General features: G+C 43.0%; 1 protein-coding gene across 16 annotated transcripts in view; it reads left to right on the top strand.

Moving 5' to 3' along the window:
* TRPS1 (transcriptional repressor GATA binding 1) overlaps positions 1 to 20,289 on the top strand; it is a 210,739-nt gene that overhangs the window by 13,755 nt on the left and 176,695 nt on the right. For 2 of the 16 annotated variants that reach the window (XM_015283048.4, XM_015283039.4), the window contains exon 1: positions 3,332 to 3,570. The exons of 10 other annotated variants lie outside the window; for them this stretch is intronic. The gene's annotated coding sequence lies outside the window, so the exon portion shown is untranslated. Of the gene's footprint in view, positions 1 to 3,331; positions 3,571 to 3,794; positions 4,419 to 4,650; positions 4,723 to 12,947; positions 15,480 to 20,289 lie in introns of those variants that run through there. 4 more of the 16 variants (XM_046931710.1, XM_015283041.4, XM_015283044.4 and 1 more) reach the window with 3 other exon arrangements.

Here is a 20,289-nt window from a genome sequence, read left to right as displayed (position 1 = left end):
AGAGTTTTCATTTTAAGAATTTCTTCTAATTTAGAAAATGTCTGAGTACAGTTGGGAGTCTGTGTATGCAGGGGAGCCGCATGCTGGATGGGAGCGAGACTGCTTGTCTCAGGTCCCCAGTGTTTAGGGCTGCACTGAAGAGGCATAGGGAGCTGTGCACACTGCCTGCTAATGTTGTCTACTGTCAGCACCGTATAAATAGTGTTGCAAATACACACCTGCAGAGCGCTTGCAGTGATGTGGGCATCGCATAGATCCCCACTGTGCATTGCTCAGGCGCGGGTCTTGGCATGCCGGCCATCTTCCTAGCCCAGCGTACTGCAGCGGTTGTTTCCTTCTAGTAGGCATCCTTACAGCGCAAACCCAGTGTTTGGGGATGGTCTCAGTGGAAAGTACACTGATGTACTGTGAGCCGCTCTTTAACAGCTGCTGGGTCCGTCATCCTGCGCATAGCTGACTGAGAGCACAGACCGATCTTCTGAGCGGGGAGGACAAGACAGGACTTAAACCAAAGGAAGGTTTCTTGGCTTTGCCAAAGGGCAGTGGAGAGAAAGGCTTGTCAGAATAACCCATTGTTTCTGTCAGAAGTCTTAAAACCTGGCAGCTACACCAACAGGTTGTTTAATTTTCACCCGCCGTAGTCACGGGGCCCTTGTCCTATGCGTGCTTCCCAAACCTACTCTTTCTTTCAGCAGGCGTCTGCGCTGAGGCTGTAAATTCTCCCCATGTGTTTGCGTACACACACTCAGGGTAGCCCAAAATCTAAATATGTGCTGCTGAGTGCTCGTGCTCGCCGAGGCCCCTTTTCTGCACTGCTGCTTGGAGCCTGTTCAAGTGCGTGGTAGGAACCCATGGCCATGTTCGGGGCCTGGCCCGCCAAGCAGGACAGGCTGCTGGCTAGGGCACGGCAGCTGGGCTCAGCAACTCCGCAGCAGAGGCTGGTAGCAGCGCCTGGCTGGCTGCGGTGAGGAAGGCCTGAGGTGGATGCTTGGGGTTTCCTTGGTTCCACATGTGGGGACAGGGACAGACCTGGAGGCCTCCCATCTCATTACTGCAGCAGTGCAGGTGAACCCTGTGTTCTGGGCTGCTGGTGCTGATGGTGTGGAGTAGCCGTGGAGGGAGTGGAGCCACTGTCTTGCGCCAGGAGGACAGGAAGGAGAGACAGGGATCTTCTTTCTAAAAGAAGGTGTTTTTTTTTTTTTTTTTCTCACCCCTATTCTTTATTCATAAACCTAACGCAGTTCCACAATTCCCAGACATGTAAAGCTGCAGGGCTTTTTTTGTTTTGTTTAAATCTTTCTGACCCAGCCAAATTTTTGGGGTTGGCACGAGGTGCAGCCAGTACCCATGGCCTTCCAGGGCTTGCTTGGTCTAGAAGTCTGCAGATGTTTTCTGCTGGATCTGGCTCTTAATGAACAGAAAAGATTTTGGCATGCTTATTTCTTTATTTATTTTCAAGGGGAAAATGTGGTTTAAAATGTTGATAATTGTTTTACGTGAGCTACTCAGACTTTATGCGACTCTATGGGAAAATGAATGCTCATCAATTTTTAAAAAAATCTTCTTTATTCATAAAGCATTCATATTTAAAGTGATTTTTTTTTCCTTAATGAAAATAGGGTTTGGGGAGCATTACAAATAATTATTATTTTTAATTACGTGTAGTTCTTCATCAGAGTTCTTGAAGATGGCCCACTGTGATCCTCTGCTGAAAATACCAGGGCTTTTCAAAAGCTTCTTAATTACCCATTTTTACTGCACCTCTTCGCAATATACACCCAGCAACCAAAAAGAAGAAAAAAGAAAATACTCCAAGAGGGGTCCGCCTACAGGTGTGCATAGGTCAAGCACTTGTTTCTCTTCTGGAATGATTATTTTGCTTTTCCATGCAGCAGGTAGTGCTGCCTGCCATCGGCACCCGGCTTGCTCACTCTTAAGGAGGGAATACTTATCACAGAGCTGCAGTGCATTTTAATCAAGGTTCCCAGAGTGTTTTACAAACATTAATTGCCTCTTAAGGACAGGATGAAGCATTGCACCCACTGTACCGATGGGTGAGCCAAGGCACGGGGAATCTGAATAACTTCTGTCGCAGCAAATCAGGCAAGTGAGCAGAGTGTGGGTGTCCTCACCCCTGTGCTGCTGAGACGCCTCCCCTGTGCCCTCCAGTTTTGCTCACTTTCCTTAAATACGAACTTTTCAGACTCGGACTTTTTCCTTGCATAGTATAAGGCAAGAGCTGTGCTTGCTCTTATGTCACTCTGAAGTTCTGGTAGAGCTGTGTGTGAAAATGCTCTTGGTTTATGTGTTTGCTGAGTCTGGAGGCCTCTGCGGCAGGACTTTGATTTGACTGTGAACCTCATGTATTGGTGCTGCCCTTTGTGGCTCTGTTGGGGCCACTGGATCACCTCCAGAATAGCTCCTGTTTATTACTGATGTCTCACTGCTCTGTGAGTGACAGAAAGAATTCCACTTTTCAGCACAAAAGTTCACCCACTAAATGATTCCCCAGCATGATACATGCTCTGTCTTGTATTTAATTATCTCGTAATTATCAAAGCAGTAATGAAGCTGTGCATAAGAAGTGTAAAGATCAATAAAAACAGTCCAAAATTTCGATGGAGCACTGACAGGCTATGGGCCCAACTGCTTTTTCAATGCTCCTTCCAATTTTTTTTTTTTCTGAAAAGTTTTTTTTTTTTTAATAGTATCAGAAAAAAAGGATTCAGAGTTGTATTGTTTACCCCTAACTGATGATGATCATGCATACATTCTGAGTGATTTGCAAAAGGCTGTGTAAGTGCTAATGAAAGTTTGTATTGGAGTGGCTGCTAAGAATATGATCATTGTTACCAATTTATTAGCACCATGAAAGATTTCCTGTCCTAAAAAGACTGCAAGGCAGCGTCATAATCCGGAGCGGGCAGAGCCATGTGGTAGGTTTGACTGAGCCCCTTTGACAATTATATCATTTATTTAGCTGTCTATCTTTAGAAGTTGGGAGGCTAAGCTTTGGTTTCAGAGGCATGCCGAAACTCTCGCGCTGCATACATGGCAAGGGCAGTGGAATACCAGAGTGCTCGCTTGGGCTTTAACTACTAAATAATGTGGTTGCACATGACACAACAAGAACAGAGGTATAATCTGCCCTGTGAAGCAGGTCACATGTTCCAGGTTCTCTGTAATGTATGCAAAGTAGCTGCTTAAATCATTACGAGTGTGTAAATCATCTTCTTCATAAACAATACCATCAAGGTACAGTCAGGCAACATGTCTCTTGTGGGTTGACTGGAGCTTGAGTTTCCTTCAGACGTGGAGGAGGTACGTCAGTGCGTGTGAAGCAGATTCATCTGTTGCTGCAGTGTGGTCTCTGCAATGTTTTGGATTTCTGAGATGAATATGCTCAGGCTGTCTTCTTCACATTGAATCCTGAAGTGCAGGAAAAGGAGGAGGATGTGAATGAGGCTCATGTAGCCTACGATGTGAGGCTACCATGAAAAAGTTGCTTCTTTTTCTTCTGGCTTTGTAAGTCACGCAACAGATAACCATTTGCTCCTCTTCGTAACTTTAGTAAGTATTCAGAGCTCCTCTTGCAATGTATGCACGTGCATTTGGGGAGGAAAAGATTTGTTGAGCAGTTTATTAGAGTCATACCTTTTGCTTTAGCCACTGTTCCCCTTATAGACTATGATACTGTTCTTTTTCCTTCTGTCTTTAATGTGCCGATGTACTTTCTGTAACTCCTAAGCAATGACCCGCACCTCTTTAACGCAGTCCTCAATGCTGACTCGTTCAGTGGTGAGTGAAACTGAAAGCGAGACGTGCTGTTGTTAAAACCCTGCTGTGCTCCTGCAGAAAGTAGAAAGGTAGTAGTCGTTGCTGTTATTGGAGTTTGTGTCTTTTTTGTGAGGTGGGGAGGGGTAGCTGGATTGTATGCTCACCTCCCCACCCCCAAATGTTGTATTTTGGATTGCTTTAAATAGTTGTTTGGGTGATGCTATTATGGTGAATCATGTTTTTAATGTCTGCTTTAAACACGCGTGAGTTCATGCTGAGACAATAGGAGCCCTCTGTCATTTGCTATCACGTAATGTTTATGCAGCATGTGAAATGTCCTTGTTTTGCAAAGACAGGTGGGTCTTCTGAGCAGAAATCCTGTCCCAGATGTGTGAGAACGGATCGTTTTGGTTAAAAAGCGAGAGCAGAGCCGGTGGCTCCATACGTTCTGAATGGGAGCTGCTGGCCCAGAGATGCCTACCGTCGGGAATAGAAGTTGGCTCCGTCAGGTTTAGGCTCAGTGGAAGCGAACTGACCACGGTGCCGACCTAAGGGTGCTGTACGCCACACCGTGCCCGCCGCGGCGGGAAGAAAAACGGGAGCAGCCCTCATCAGCTTTCAGCACGTGTGGAAACAGAGCTGTAAGAGCAGGGGCATCCCCAACGCATCGGCAATTTGCTGAGCGCCCGAGGGCTGCATCTCATTTGCATTAAGAATGTGGAGGTCGCTCGTCGCCTTTATCTCGGCGGCGGGGCCGGTGCAGGCCGCGGGGCCCGCGGCACCGGGACCCGGGTTCGGGGCTGCCCGGGGGCACCGCCGGGCCTCAGCGGCGCCGCGGAGAGCGCTCCGCCTTCGCCCTCCGCTCCCTCCCCCGGGCCCTCCGAGTGGGACCCGGCGGGCTCTGGCTCGGGTCCGGCCGTGGCAGCGAGCGGCCGCCCGCAGCAGGTGAGAGCTCTGCCCGGCCTTCGGGACTCTGCGCCCATCAGCGGGGCGAGGAGGTGCTGCAGAGGATGGGGCGAATCTGTGCCCCTCGCAGAAAGCCCGCGTTCTAACCGGCTTGGTAATGAGGGGAAAAAAAAAAGAGGCAAAACAACGCAGCTTGTGCTTTTTCAATAGAGATAACTGTTATCTCTTATAGAAGTCTACATAAGTGTAAGTAATTGCCCGCACTTGGCTCTGTGACAGAGGAGAGGCTGGGATCCGCAGACTCGCGTTGCACGGTGCGTGCAGGGGAAGCGGTGGGGGGCGGGGGGCTGCTGGCCTTCGTGCGCCCGCTCCCTCCCGTCTGCAGAGTTCCGTGCGAGAGTTCGTGTTGCCTTGGGAAGGGGGCGGGGAGGGGGCACGTTGTACGGAAGACTTTGAGCAAAGTTTTGCCGGGATAGTCCTTAAAACCAAACCGAACCAAACCGTTGTGCGGCCGCACCGAGGCGGTGCCTTTGTTCGGCGTGGAGGTGCCGGGGCCGTGTCAGGAAGGAGCAGCGCGCATCCGCGTCGGCTGCGCTCTTCCTGGGGGCGTTTTGCCCCTTCCCCGCCTGATCTCGGCTCCCCGTGCCGGCGCTGCGCGAGAGCTGAAGGGATCCGTGCGCACGTGCCTGTGCGCGCCGCGGGGCTGCGGAGCCGCGGATCGCGTTGTGGTTCGCACGCCGCGCCGGGCGCTGCCTCCGCGGCTCCGCTTCCGCCGTGCGTGCGCGGCCGGCGGCCGGCGCTGGCGCCTTATCGCAGGAAGCGGTGCGGAAAGCAGTTGCTCCCTCGCTCTACCCGGCTCCCGGGCAGCCTGATTAACGACTCCTCTGCCCCCGCCTGTCACTCAAGTGCTGGGGACGGCACAGTCTCGCTGTTGGCCCTCTGCTGTGTCAGGACTAGTCTTCTTCAATTTTTTTTTTAACCAAACTTAGATGAAGCATTTAGTGTGATTACAGCCTTTTTTTCTTCGCCTTTTTCTTCTCAATTCCTTGCTCTCTCTCTCTGTATATATAAATTAAGGTACAAAGCAAAGTTCTCCTCTGCATTCTCCCTGACCTGAAGCAAGCACAGCTTATCGTTTTCCTACGCTGATGTTTTCAGGACACCTTTGGAAATGGCTTCTGTTGACCTCGCTTTAGTGTACTTCTGTAATGAGGAGGATGTGAGTCTGGTCGGTTTGCTTGGAAAAAGAAAACAACAACAACAAAAAACCAAACAGATTGGGAGGGAAATACCAGGATAAAATCCATTATTTCATCGTGTAGAATCATCTGTGAGCAGCAGTGCTTTGAGAAAATAATGCTGTTCTACACTGGTATTTCTTACTTGTACTACTAAAAGCTCATAGAAAGGAGTTCCTAATACGTTTGAATTATAGGATACTTTGTGATATCTCAGTGTACTGAGTGGGTATTCCAAGAAGCCCAGAAACGAGCCTTCCCTTAAAGAAATTAATCCTCTATTTATTTCCAAATTGTGGTCTGCAGACACATAATCACAGTGTGATACCGATCTGCCATATCATATCATCCAGTTAGGGCTTTTAATTAAAAAGTTTGATGTGAAAGCGGCACAGTGGTTCCCCCTTAGGTTTGAAGTTTGTCAGTCGTCCCCGATCCAAAAATTCAGGAACGTTCATTCAAGAGAATTATGGCCCTGAATCATTTCATTTTGCTTTCATTTCATGCTGTAATTTTTCTGCTCTCCTTTCAGACACAGCTAAAACCAATGAGAAAGGAAATTTCTGAAATGATTTGCAAAGTTATTTGATTTTTATGAAATTACATGGTACAGTGTGCTGTTTGTGCCAAACTGCAGACAGACCTTCAGCTCATAAATTAAGTACACTTTTTTTGTTCTGGTTTAAGCCCATAGAGACTTCTGCCAGTTAGGTTTTTCTCTTCTGTGATCATCATACATAATAGTCTGATGCTGCAGATACTTGCAGGAGCGTAGCGAAACTGGTAGCATCATGTATGTGGTTTGATTTTTAATGCATAGCATATTAAAGCATATTTTCTATCCCAAAAGATGTTAGATGAGACTACTGCAGTATATATTAAAACAGTAACTGGACTCCTAAACAGTCTAATATGAATAACAAAGGTATACAGTAATTAATGCTTAAGAAACAAACCTAAGCAACCAGAAATACCTTTTAAATATAGAAAAACCTGTATTTGAGAATACTTTTAAATATTTACTTTTTAAAAATAAAACTTTCAGATTTTATTCCCTGCCAAGATCTAAGTCTGCTTGGCTCCATGTAGTGTTTGATTATTATTTACCTATTTGCTGCCAAAGTTTTAAGTAAAGTCACACCACAGTTGTGGTGGAAATGGCTCGCTAACACCTGGAACCAACCTGTGGAAGTGATTACGCTGTTTTCTTGCCAGAGGCTTCCTCTGCTGGTGCAGGGACACTGTTCTCTCCGTGTTACGTTCTGCTCAGTGATGCTGATTTTCAAAACGGAGGTTACCAGGAACTGGGAGGGAAAAAATAGAAAGGAAAAAGAAAGCTCATTTTCCTTTTCCACTCTGGGGATGAAAAGAAAGCATGAGATGATGAAATCTGTTGCTTCTAAAATATGTGATAAACCAAAACAATTGGATGAACAATCGTACAGTGAACAAATCACATGTGTAATTCTTTGTTTAAATGAGTTTTAGATGCAAAGCAGGTTTTGTAAACGTCTTGCTTTTTTCTTACTTGCATACCTTGGGCATCATTGGACTGATGAGCAATACTTTAAAGAGATTCTTAATGGTTTATAATTTAATTCCAGCTTTCATAAACCCTAAAAATAACCCCCCAAAACAACTTATTATCTAGTAAATACAAAATATGGAACAAAATCTGTAATATATATCCACTTAAAAATGTGTAAACACAAAAGATTGTGCTGTATAACTGCTTAATTAAGTGCATACAGGTTCAATGTACACAAGTTACTATCCAAAGGAAGACTCCTTCCCTTGATAGAACAACTTCATTTAGTTGCAGCTGACATCTTATAGTGATTATTGCCTGGGTTGTCACTTTTCAGAATCACAGTGAAAACATAAATAATTCTTTTAACCTCATTGTTTTGTGTATGTTGAAGTCTTTGGCGTGCCAATTTAAATCGTGACTAAAACTGGCGATTTGTAAATTGCTGTGATTAAAGTCCGTGTCTGTGTAAATAACCATCAGTGCAGATAGTGCAGTGAGTTTAAAATATACCGTGTACCTGTTCCTTTTTGTGCCCTAGCTGAGGTATGGCTTTAAGAAAAGTTGGTAGTATCATATCTTGTTCCTTCTTCATTCTGAAATCCCGAGCGGGTTTTAAATCCTGATCTTTCAATTCTGAGACCTGCGGAGAGTCAGACAAAATGATTTTTGTAATAAGTGAAAATGCCAGCGGGAATGCCGGCCTGGAGTTGTTAATATCTTGAGCAAAGGCCATGGAAATAAGGATGTGTGTTTTGAGATGAACACATTCATTAATTAGAGAGCGTTAAGAAAATAAGACCAAATCTTAAGACCTCTTGTAATTATTAATTGTGGTTTTTGTCCGAATAAAATCTGCCTCTGACTTCCTCAGTGCCTGTTGCAGTAATGGCTGTAAGATACTATCAGATGGAATTACCAAGCTATGCTTGGTCTGAACAGGCCTCAGGGCTAAAGCAGTGCCAAATGAAGACCCTGGACTACTGAGAGCAAATGTTCAGCTGAGAACTATTAAGAGAAAGAAAAAGAAAGTTGTCACAGCTGTGTCCTTTTAAGGTCAGTACCAAAAAAGGAGCTTGTCAAGTTGATGGAGGGAGATGACTTACTGATGCAACTTAGGTCAAAAGAGATAAGCAATAAAAATAGTATTAGGTCTCTGTATGATAGAGTGACTTCTGTCAGCTTACGTAGAGGACCAGGTAAAAAAATGCACCACGTTAGTTACTGTGACAGTGAAGCTGATGCATCGTATGGAAATTTGGTTGCAGCAATTGCACTGGGTTTTGGAGCCTACCTTTTGTTATTTTAATTAAGGACCTAGGTAAATCGGCCAAGTACACTAGGACTTAATTTAATTGAAATAAAACACTCAAACTACTTGGTAGAAAGTTAGACATAAACCGTAGATAACTTCTGTTGGTGTTTTTGTTGTTGGTATCCTGCCTGGACGAGGTGTCCTGGTGGGAGTGCAGAGCTGGGTGTGGACTGGTTCAGCACCTCTGTCTCTGGTTTCTGTATGGGATGGCAGTTTTTGTGTGCATTTTAAAGATGTTTGTAGTCACTGTGAACTAATAACAACTTTTCTTGTCTGAACTCCTGTGTAACACAGCGCACCAAATTCCACCCAGTGTAGCTTTTGCTGTGTAATACAAAAGCTGAATATCATTAGCATATCTTATAGAAGTATAGTTTCAAAGCATTTTAATGACAAGGAAGGCATTATAATCCTACCTTGCATGTTATTTAATGAATCAGTTTGCTTGCAGTAATGATTTCACTTTTCTGAAGGCAGCACTTCAATTTCCTGGCAGATAGAGATTGTTTTCTGATGATTTTTTTTTTCCCCTGCCAAGTCTTTGTAACCCCTCCTTCCTTTATGTACAGCTTACTTTCATTCACTCAGACTATCTCTGATGGCTTACCTCTCCACTTGACTTTCTCCCCCTGCTCTGATAAGCGCTGCAGACCAGCAGGAGCCTCGTTGTGTGGGAAGGCAGCTCTCTGGTGCTTGGGTAGAAAAGCTTCTGGTGAGGAGCTTCAGCATGGTGAAGTGTGGGGCATCTGTGGGCTGAGGAGGAGAGCATGGACAGATTGGGCTCTGCTGTGAGTTTCTTCAGGTGTGCGATGTTGAGATTTCTGTGGGACTCGCACTAATTCACCCCATCTGCCCAGGTATGGTTCCAGCCCTGGCAGGGAGGGTTGCAGCATTTCCATCGGCAGGTGATGGAACAGAGCTAGGCTGAAAATGTGCTGGAGAACACTCCAGAGGAGAAGAGAGGGCAGCTTCTGTTATCCACATCTCTGGGAATCGAAAACCCTGCGTGTTACCAAAGGAAAAAAATATGTATCTTTGTGTTATATCAGACAGAAGGGCATGCCAAAACAGGGCTTATCACAAAGCAGTGGGTATAGCAAAGAATATGGATCATGAATAAGTGCATATCTAAACGGTTTTCACTGTTGCAGGAAAAAAAAAAAATACTGGTATGTCATGCTGTTGTGGAGAAAAAAAAAAAAAGACAGCAAATGGCATGGTGTTTGCTAAAGCAAAACAATGTGTGAAGGTTGGTGAGGCCCAAATGAAGCCCATAAAGTGCTTTTTAGGAACTGAAAGGATTGTGTTGGTCAGTATGACCACAGAAGGCTTTTCTGTTTAGCCATCTGTTGCCATCTTTGTTTTTCTATGGTGGATTCTGTGGAAAAAAAGAGGTGTTAAAACAAGTTAGAAAGATGGGATAGCTCAAAGAATGAGCAAGGTGATGGGCAGAAAAGTGGGAGGAAAAGCTTGTGTTGGCTTCAGCTGGAAAAGAAACAGACATCATCTTGTATCTCTCTGGTCCCATCCAAATAGATTAATTTCAGTTGAAAACTGACATTCAGAATTTTATTTTATCCTACAGAAAAGGAAGGGAAAAAAACAAAAATTATCACCTTTAGTGACCACAGTCTTTACTTTTGGTGGTTTTTGGAATGAGGGTGTAGTCAGAAACTGCCCGAGCTCTCTCCAGATGTATTGTGTCTGTAGATCTCTGTCCCACTCAGTCTTTGTACACAGTTTACTGAACATAACTTTGTGTTGTTTTACTTTTTCTCCACTGCTAAATGTGGCTGTCATTAGGCTGTAGTGGCAGAACAGTGCGGGGAGCCCTGAGTTACTTCAATTTATGGTAGATCATTTGTGTACCTATGTAGAAGACTCAGGAGTTGCCTTCCTGATGACTGAAAAGCTTCTGCGTTACAAAAAGAGATACACATTGCCTGATACTCGTTGTGGAGTGTGGCACAATCACACGTATCAGTGACTGGTAAGACAGTTAGATAATAAGTAAGGAAGTGTCTTCTTTTTGACAGGCCTTGATAATCGGTAATGTTGCAGTTTATTCTTTCTGCCAAAGTAACAAACAGTATTCATTTTGTATTATATACATATTTTCATCTCTCTCTCTCTCTCTATAGGTATATATATAGAGAGAGAATATTTTATTATCTCGTATCTTCCCTGGAGATGGGAGTTACTGTCATTCTAAGACTGTTTATTTTAAGGAAAATGCAGAGAGTCACCTTGAAAATAAATACGTTTTAAAAAAGTAAAATGGAGAAAAAGAATAACCTTTTCCCCATCTGCTTTCAAGAAAACAGTGCCCTTGGCATGTGCTTTTTTTTTTTTTTTTTTAAGGAAGAGTGGTAATACTGTGCATACTGTGAAAAAGTGGATTTGTGTACGCTGTGCTGAAGTACTGTGGAAATTCTTAGCAGTGGATAGCTCTTTGAACATCAAGCATGCTATGTAATCCCTTTTATAAAGTGACCCACCTTTATCCTAAAATTAGATAGGTTTTTTTTTTTTTTTTTTTTTGCCATGACTGCGTCTGGTGGAAGGATGTTTCATAGCCTTACTGCTTTGTCAGTTAAAGCTCTTGCTTCTCATTTTCAGCCCAAAATTAATCATGGTTAGTCTATTTGTTCTTATGCCAACATGATCCAAAGCTTTTCCCTCCCTAATATTAACCTGCTGCTAGCAATTTTGTTGCTGGTCTAAATGAGCTACACTTTAGATACTTGTAGAGTGTCCTATCTTCTGTGTCTTCATTAATCCCAGTTAAAATTAATCTTTTATTAAACATCATGAATAGTTTTCTTAATTCAGTGTCATCTGTGATATATACAGTGATATACCTGTTCCTGCTGAAACGCTTGGTATATTTAATGTCTTATGAAGTGTGTTTTTAAGTGGCTTATAATTGTGATCAATTCTTTTTCTTTCTTAAGTCATTTAAGTTAATAAAAGTTGCAGAGATTCTTATTCCAGAGCATGCACTTGTTCTTAATACTTTTCATCACAACTTATAACACAACTTTCAATCGTTTTGTGTGTTATCTTAATACTTGCGTTGGTTGAAGATACCACCAATATCATCTAGTTTCCTTAGTACCTTCTGTATAAACTCACTCGAGTATTTCTCTCATTAAATCATCTGGGATACAGCTGTCTGATGTGAGGCGTTAGGCCCTGATGGACCAGTTCAAAGGGAAGACGTGAGAATGAAGTAGTTGAGTTTCAGTCTCTGCCCTGTCATTTGGCCTCAGGACCAGCCTCACTTCTTGATGAGCATGAGAAAAGCAGTGTAAAGACAGCCACAATATGGCTGTTTTGGAATGGGAGCTGTTAGCATACGATGCTGTTTTGCTGAGGTCAGAAAGGAAACGATGGTTAGAGACATTTCCCAGCCCTTGGCTGCCTATCTCACAAGGACTTCCTCTCTTCCAATAATTTACTATTTTATTTAAGGGAAAAAAAAAAAAAAGAAAAAGAAAAATGAAAAAATGGCTTTAAACCAGGGCAGAAAGGAAAGAAATATGCAGTCTCTCCCTGTGTATTGCTTGTAGAAAGCAGAGGTTGACGAGGAGCTGTTGTTGTCTCTCTTTTTCACCAAGTCCCGCTGGCTGCGCGTGCTGTGCTTCCCTTCTGCCTTTCACTTGGGTTTCTGCTGATGGAGCCCAAAGCATGTGGGGGAGTGGTGCCAAGCCTGATTTTCTGGGAGCTATGAAGGTGTTCAGTGTCCCACAATTCAGATGTAGCCACGAGCTGATTTTGGGTTTTCTTGTAGAGCCAAGCAAGTAAATGCCAGCCCGTCTGCTGCAGGGGCGCGGTACTGCGGTATGAGCCGATAGACGCTGTTGATTAATCTCCTGAACATTCCTTTGAGAATTCAGTTTCCATCAGTGCATTTTAATAATTTTTTTTCACTTTCACCTCTGTATATTCATAATTAAAGGAAGCAGTTCACCCAACACTAAAAAGAAATCCCTGTCTGGTGCTTTCTTGTGGGCTTCTCATTTCCATGTTGCACAGCGCTGTTCTGGCAGTGTGGGCTTGTACAGTGGTCATCTTTTTGCCTCATCATGATGCCTAAACCATCGACATTTCCTCACTTCTTGAATCTCAGCGGTGGATTTGCTTTCCAGCTCCAGGTCAGCCTAAGACATACTGCCTTTTTGCCCTAATGAAATTGACTTGTGGGGCTGTGAATTCAGGATAAAATGTGGAGATCTGCAGGAAGCGATTAGCAGCTGGTTACTGGTGTAAAGGTTAATGCCTTATGACATTAAGATTTTTATCAGCAAGTACAATTAAATGTACATGGACAAAACTCCTAGACTTTGTGTACTCTTGCTGTAGCAGAAGGAAAAGATGGTGTCCTCTTAGAGCAGCTGTGAGCGGCAGCATCACATGTGACAATGTTCCTCTTGTTTCTATTCCCCACTCCTCCCTTTACAGGGAAAAAAAATCTCTAAATCCAAAGAAGTCTCAAGTCTGCCTGTGCAATTCTCAGGACATGTGAACTGCTGAGTCTGCAGCCTGTAATCTTCATTCCACCAACTGTTCTAGCTTTGCTGTTTCTCAGGAGTTTTGGGTGGACACCTTTTGTATGTTTTTGTTGCTGCATTTAATATTTTCACGCGGTTTCGGAAGACGGTTTCTCTATAATGCATCCTTGTTTTATCCTCCAAATGTTATGTCAGTGATTTACAGTCATGAATCAAATCAAAACATGAGACATTAGACGTTGATATGGCAAGCTGTTAGAAGCAGAGGAGATGGCAATTTTCAGTAATTGCAGAGTCTGTTCAAGTGTGTGCATGCTGCCCAGATCACAGCACTCTGTGGACGTGCACTACTACCCCGGTGCTGCTACCGGTAATGTTTTAGATAGACGACATTTTGTTCGGGCTAAACCAGACCCACTTTTTCTGCTGGGCTTTACAGTTCCCAAGCTCCCTGTTCTTCCAGTGCCCAGTCTCATGGAGCTGTGGGCAGCTGCTCCATGCACTGGCAGTGTTGCATGGGCCACATCTGAGAGTCCTGCAGAGCCACCACTGGACTGGGGGAGTGGGGCTGCCAGTTGGTGTCCAGCCTTTAATTAGCCTGGTGCTAGGAGCATCCTGCACTGAACTGTGGGGCTGGAGTGAAACAAGCATGCCATCTGGTGAGCAGGCAAACGGGAGCAGTGTGTAGGTTCTGCTGCTGCGGGTGGAGACAATGTTAGGAGCCTGTGTTCATAGTGCTGGACAGCGTGCTTCAGGTTCGTAGAAGGTCCAGAGCTGCAACAATCTGGACATGTGATTGGGTGGGAAATCAGATGTTTTAGATCTGAGAGTCATAAGGAGTAACTATTTTTATTATTGATGGGTCAGTTCTGTCAAGATGCTGTGGGATTCAATAATGTAAAAGGTTATTTAAAATAAAAATAAGACTCAAATCCCATGCTTGGTTCGGCCAGAAGATTCTGATGCTGAAGAAGACCCAAATGTTAGCTACCTAACACATATGTGACTTTGTTTGTTGTAATGTCTGTACTTTATGCATATGTACACTCATCTTACTATCTACATACAAATGGTTATGCGAATGCTGTCTTACAGTAAGATTTTTATCTGTGTGATCTTGGGCTGTTCTCATTACTCACAAGAAGAGAAGCCACGGAGAAGTTATGAAGATCATTTCTAATTCCTCTCATGTATTCTTTCAATACATTCTGCTAACAAAAGAATTGTTTAGGAGATGCATAAATGTAATTTGGCTCTGATTTCATCTCTGTCTTCTTGTAAAGCAAGGCATCTTTGTAGCATAAATCCAGTTGTACCAGATTTCCAGGGATAAGAAATTTATAGCTGATGCTGATTGCCCCCAAAATGGCTATAACTATTGTGAGATATTCTCTACAGAAATATCACAGTTTTAGGTCCCATATCAGTTAATCAAGTAATTTTAGGAGCTGGATTCCCTCCTGATTGCTAATGGTACAAAGATCACTTCTGCAGGCTTATGTCTTGCGGTTTATCAGATCAAACTGTTGCAGGAGTAATTATTTACTCTTGACTAGTCCCATTTTGGGAAGAATCTGCGCACTGATGCGTGGCTGAAACATTTATCTCTTGGGTTGTTTTAAATAACAGTTGTGGATGTTCTGAAGCTATTCCTAGATTGGAAAATTAGAAGCAACCCTGGTTGGGATTGATTGGCATGGGGAGAGCAAACAGCAACACATTATTGATTGGGCAGCAGCTCGCTGAGCAAGATGACATGGTCTGTGCTCAGCCAACTGGCTTACGTTTGGCAGTCCTTTCACTCAGTTGTGGTTATCTTGCCCCATCTGTGTTGGACTCTCAGCCTCTCCACCTAATTGGCTGTGTTAATTTGTAGCCCGCACCTTCAGATCTCAGGTACATCCCAAATTCCTTAGCACAAGTTGCAACATTACTTCAAAGAAGGTGCTGTTGTAGCCTCTGCAAATAATTTTGGGACTTTTTCTAGACTGAAAGATGCCAGTGAACCCAGAAGTTGCTTTAATAAGTTGCTTTCTTCATGAGTGAAAACAGGACAAAAGCTTTCCATTTTTTGTGGGATATATCCCAACACAGCAAATAAGCCTGACATCGCTGCTGGATGTTTCTTAAAACTGGTGAGGTGTTGGATTGGGGATTGAGGTGGCAAGAAGGCAGTGGAGGAGGAAGACAGGAGTGGAGCGGTAAGGGTCGCTTGTGGGGGGGGGGGGTTGAGAACGGAAGTCTGTAGTTGTACCTTTATTAACTTTTTTTTTTTTTTTTTTTTTTTAAGATTAATTCTAGATCTGTTTTTAAGGAAACTTAAAAATGGATGAAAAAGAGTTGCAGTTAGTGTCTAGAGAATTTTAAAACATAATTTAAGTGGGAAAACAACTGTCCACTTTTGTGCGTTCTCTTCGGGCTACAGACTCTATTCGAATTCCTATCTATAGTTCTTGTGTCTGTTCCGTATGTTGCAGCGTGTAGATTCCTCAACCTGTGTTGTCCTTGTGTTTGTGGAAATTATGTATTTAACTCTCAGAAAAAAAAATCAATTTTTGAATCTTTTCTGTATGTGTTTTATTATCCTGGCAGATCACCAAGGTTTAAATTAAATTTCCGATGTCTGTATGGTCGAGGCTAATGTGAAGGCTTTTGGCACTAGCCCACCACGCAATAAAGAATGAAAGCCAGTAGGGTAAGAAATCTCCTATCAAAAGCTGAAAGCTAGATTCATAAAATCACTTATGCAGGCATTATGAGATTTTCCCATGGAACGTTTATGTGAGAGTTGGTCAAAAACTGATTCAAGAAGAGCATGATTTGCTCTATACTATTTACTATATGTATTCATCCAGCAGTCAGCAGCTGAAATTGGCACCCCTTGCCATCTGTAAAGGAATGTCAGCGCACGCGGCCCACAGCGGAGCTCCAGGAGTCTCCTTGCTCTGTACCCTCCTTTCCTCTCTCCCACCAGAATGAATTAGTAAACTAGAATTCTTGTTCTGTAGTGAACATGCTGTATTTGATTCTTAGGGCCATTTGAAAAATGTTTCTTGGTTTTAAAGCACGTTCGTAACAGAACATTATGATGGATAAGTTGCAAGAGTAGCTTTCTTGTCGGCATTTTACTTCATTCCTCAACTTAAAAAGAAATATAAATAATAGATGAAAGGGACAAACAATAGACGCTGTACTCACAGTGAATCCATTTTCAGTTGCTCTGGTTGTTTTTGTGTTTTACTTTGTTTTAAGAAAGTGTTTCTGAATTAGCGTGGGGTCCATATGATCTGTACTGCAACAGAGTTCCTTTCCTAGGTAACGGGGATGCTTCCAGAGGCAAGGTAATTCACCACTGCTTTGGCTGGAGCTGCTGCTGGGCTCCAGCGTCAGTTCTCTGATTTCTGACAAGTGGCCAAGATTTCTTGAATAGGCACAGCTTTCTGTTTTGTGTGGAGAACACACAATCCACTCTTTTGTTGTGGTTGCCACTGCTGTTGTTTCTCCCCCATTCACAATGGAGAGTGGGGTTACTTGTGCCGAGTGCAAAACCGGTGCCAAAATCTGACTTGCTTAAATTTAATGTGATGTTAATTTTTGTGATAGACGTAGAAAGTATCGGAGATGTAGTACAAATTCCCCTGTATTATGACCTCCAAGTCAAGAGGGCGTATTGGTGATGAAAGTTCTATCTGTCATAGGAATATCAGGATGAGAGTTTACTGGATGATTCAACCCAAATGTATAAAAACTGTTTATATAGAGATTGCCAAACATTTTCCATCGCTTTTCCTTTTATCTAAATTCTTGAATATATTACTAAATAAAATAGTCTGTGTTTGGAATGTATAGCTGTGGGATATATGGAAACTCACAGCATGTGGGGGGAAGCGTTAGAATAGGGAAATCCAACAGTTTTGTAAACTTTACGTGAATATAGGTACATCGTATATAGACTCAAGATTCAATTTGCTGATCAAAGCATCCAAATAACTTCGGATTTAATAATGTCAGCAATGAATGCTAATATATGGAAATTGAAAAGCATGGAGCAACAATAGCTAGCCACGCTTACCTGTATTACCCTGCAGCATGTAGATTTACATTTTTTAGCTTTGTTTTGAAATCGCTGTTTGGAAAATGCGTGTTCTTTTTCCCTTCTTCCATACTTCTGAATGTGGGTTCTCCTGAGCAAGCTTAGACACGATTCAAACTAAACAATAGGGGAACATCAGAACCTTTGAAGGCTTGGCTTGGATAGGTACCCGAAGCCAAAGTCTGCTTTGATGTACATGGGCTCAACTCCTTTTGCCCTCGGTTGCCCTGTCTTACCTATATAACTTGTGTCTGGAAACTGTTGCCAATTTTTTTCTTAAAAAAAAAAAAAAAAAAAAGACATTTTTGCAAACTCATGTTCATCTTAGTTCTAGTCTGGCTGGAAAAGTACTGCAATAATGCCCTCTCCGGTGATGATCTCGCATTGCTGTTTCAGGTCCAGGTTGTGCTCTTCTCACTTCGTAGTTTTGATATAGCTGAAATTTCAACTCTGTTTCAGTGTGGTTTGTTGGTTTTTTGTTGTTTGTTTTGTTTTATCTTTCTGTTTTTCTGCCTCTACGTGTAAAGAAAATGATCTGAACTTCTCTGGAATGGTAGCCAAAACCATACTCTTTCTCTGTTTCATCTCCTAAATAATTTTTGGTTCAATTTGACTGAAGTTTTGGGCTGAAGAACTTGGATGTCTTCTTTGTTGCATATAACGAGCCTCACCTAGCAGAGAAAGGAGCCGTGATTCTTGTTGATGCTTCTCTCAAAGTCAGTGAGGCTTTTACCATTAATGTCAAGGAAAAGAGGATCAACCCCTTGTATGTCTAATGCAAAAGAAGGAATGAATCACTTGTAGCTATACCTGGTTGCTCCTGCCTGGGAGCCAGGTCGCCTTCATTCCTCACCTGGTGTAGCACTGTGCTTGCTTCTGCCAACACACTCAACTCGGTTCAGTTCTGAGTCATTTGCAAACCCTAAGCTCCCATTGTCTTCAAAGGACGTTTGGATTAAAAAGAACATCGTGTTTACTCAGGCTGAAAAGAGATTGAAACATTTGAGATGGCCACACCTCCCGGAAAGTTTGGAAAGATTGCTTTTTTACCGTAAGGACAGGGTGAACAGGGGGGATGTGATAGATGGACCAACAGTCCAGAGGACCTTTGATTAATCGCATTTTGCAGTGCAAGAATGACGGGAAACTCTAGTGGAAAGGATCAAATTCAAAATGCTGAAAATATTTGCTCTTAATAGTTCATAATTAGATTGTAAATGCAGAGCTACACGATACCAGGATCGTCATAATGTTCAGATAGACACTGGATACTTTTATTGGAAGTGAGGATGTACAACAAATCGTAGAACATAAATGAGAGATAATTAAAGGATATAAACCTTCTTACTCCTCAGAAAATAAGCCACTGTCTGAGTGTTGAGGATTAGCAGCGATTTATTTTTCACAGGGGTAGGCAATTCTGTGTCAGTCCAAAGGCACTGAACCTTCTTCGGAGGATCTAGTTCTGGCCGTTGTCCAGGGCAGCACACCAGGCTAAATGGACCTCTGGTCTGATCTAATAGGGAATGCTCTGCAATCCTCTAAAGTATAACGACTGCAAATTAATAGAATAACCAGAAGATTCAGTGAGGATGGGAGGGCTTTCCTAGGAGGTGTCAGTCTTGGCAGAAGTCAGTTATTTCATTGCAGTAAGCAAATCAGGCTGAGTTCTCCCTGCAGTGCAATAACAACAGATTGGGAAGCATGCAAAGCAGCATCAATACATAAAAAATAAACTACTTTTAATACACAAAGCCGAGTTTAGATAAATGCAGAGCAGGGAAACAAAGGCACAATATTCTTTGAAAGTATGGCTTTTTTATGTTGTTTTGGAGACTAATTTCCATATAAATAAAATGTCAGCTTATCCTGTAACTGTCATGATAAATTGGAGCGTTTAGGCTTTTGCGCAAGGTGCTCTTTCTGTACCTTATTAAACTGCAGGATCTTGGTCTTTTGCCAAGTGCCAGGTTGAAGCTCTCTCTGCTGAAATGCAGGGAGGGATGTGGGCCTGAAAGTCACACGGAACCTGGTTCAGTGCTGAGCTGAGAACCCTGCCTGCAAGTCGCCTGGAACACTCTTGTTTTTGCATCTCTCTCTGTAGATCCTTTCATTTACTCATAAAATGTCATTTGTATTAATTTTCCTGTTTCACAGGGTTTTCCAGGGTTTAACAGGCTGTCATGACATAGAGTGCTTACAGGTGCTGGACTGAAAGTGGAGGCAAAGCATATCTTTGCCTTCTTGGGTTCCAGAGGTCTGCTGGCAGCAAACTCTCTGCATTAGGCTGCCGATAAATGCAGGGCTGCAAACTGCTGTGCTCAGGCTCACACAATAGGAGTAGCACTTCTGAAATTCTTGGTTTTGGCTACTGGATACTCTAATATTCCAGCAGGCCTTGCCTCTTTAGATAAATAGCCTTTTGGCTTCACTGTCTCCTGAAAGTGTCTGCATGCCGATCCTAAACTCTCTGAAGTGGGCAAGTGTCTGCTTTATACCCATAGAAGGGATAGATTTGTTCCAGTGGCTGAATGACTGCTAGTACTGTACTGCGTTCTGAAGCATATGGTAATAGAAAAGAGCATTTTGAATTAATTTACTGTGAATTAATAGCGAGATTTATTTGATGAGAGCTGTTTGAAGGTGATGACATTTCGTAGATGAACAGGATTTAAGATGTCCAAAAATGCACCTGTAGAGGTTTGAGAATGATCAGTGTTGGGAAAGTAAAGTTTAACAGGAGTGAGCAAGCTTCAACAGATTACGACTTTTTCTTTCTTTCTTGTTTATTTGTCTCTTGCTGTAAGCTGCTGAAAAGAAATTGAGAGCAGCTCTTCGTGAGCTGCTGATCAGGGATCACATGGAAGGACCTGGAAATGCAGCAGGAGAAAGGGTGTGGTGAGCACAACAGCAGTTTG

Source organism: Gallus gallus, chromosome 2 (assembly GCF_016699485.2).
Source record: "Gallus gallus isolate bGalGal1 chromosome 2, bGalGal1.mat.broiler.GRCg7b, whole genome shotgun sequence".
Lineage (NCBI taxonomy): Eukaryota > Metazoa > Chordata > Aves > Galliformes > Phasianidae > Gallus > Gallus gallus.
Note: the sequence above shows the minus strand (reverse complement) of the source record. Positions and strands in the feature narration are given on the sequence as shown.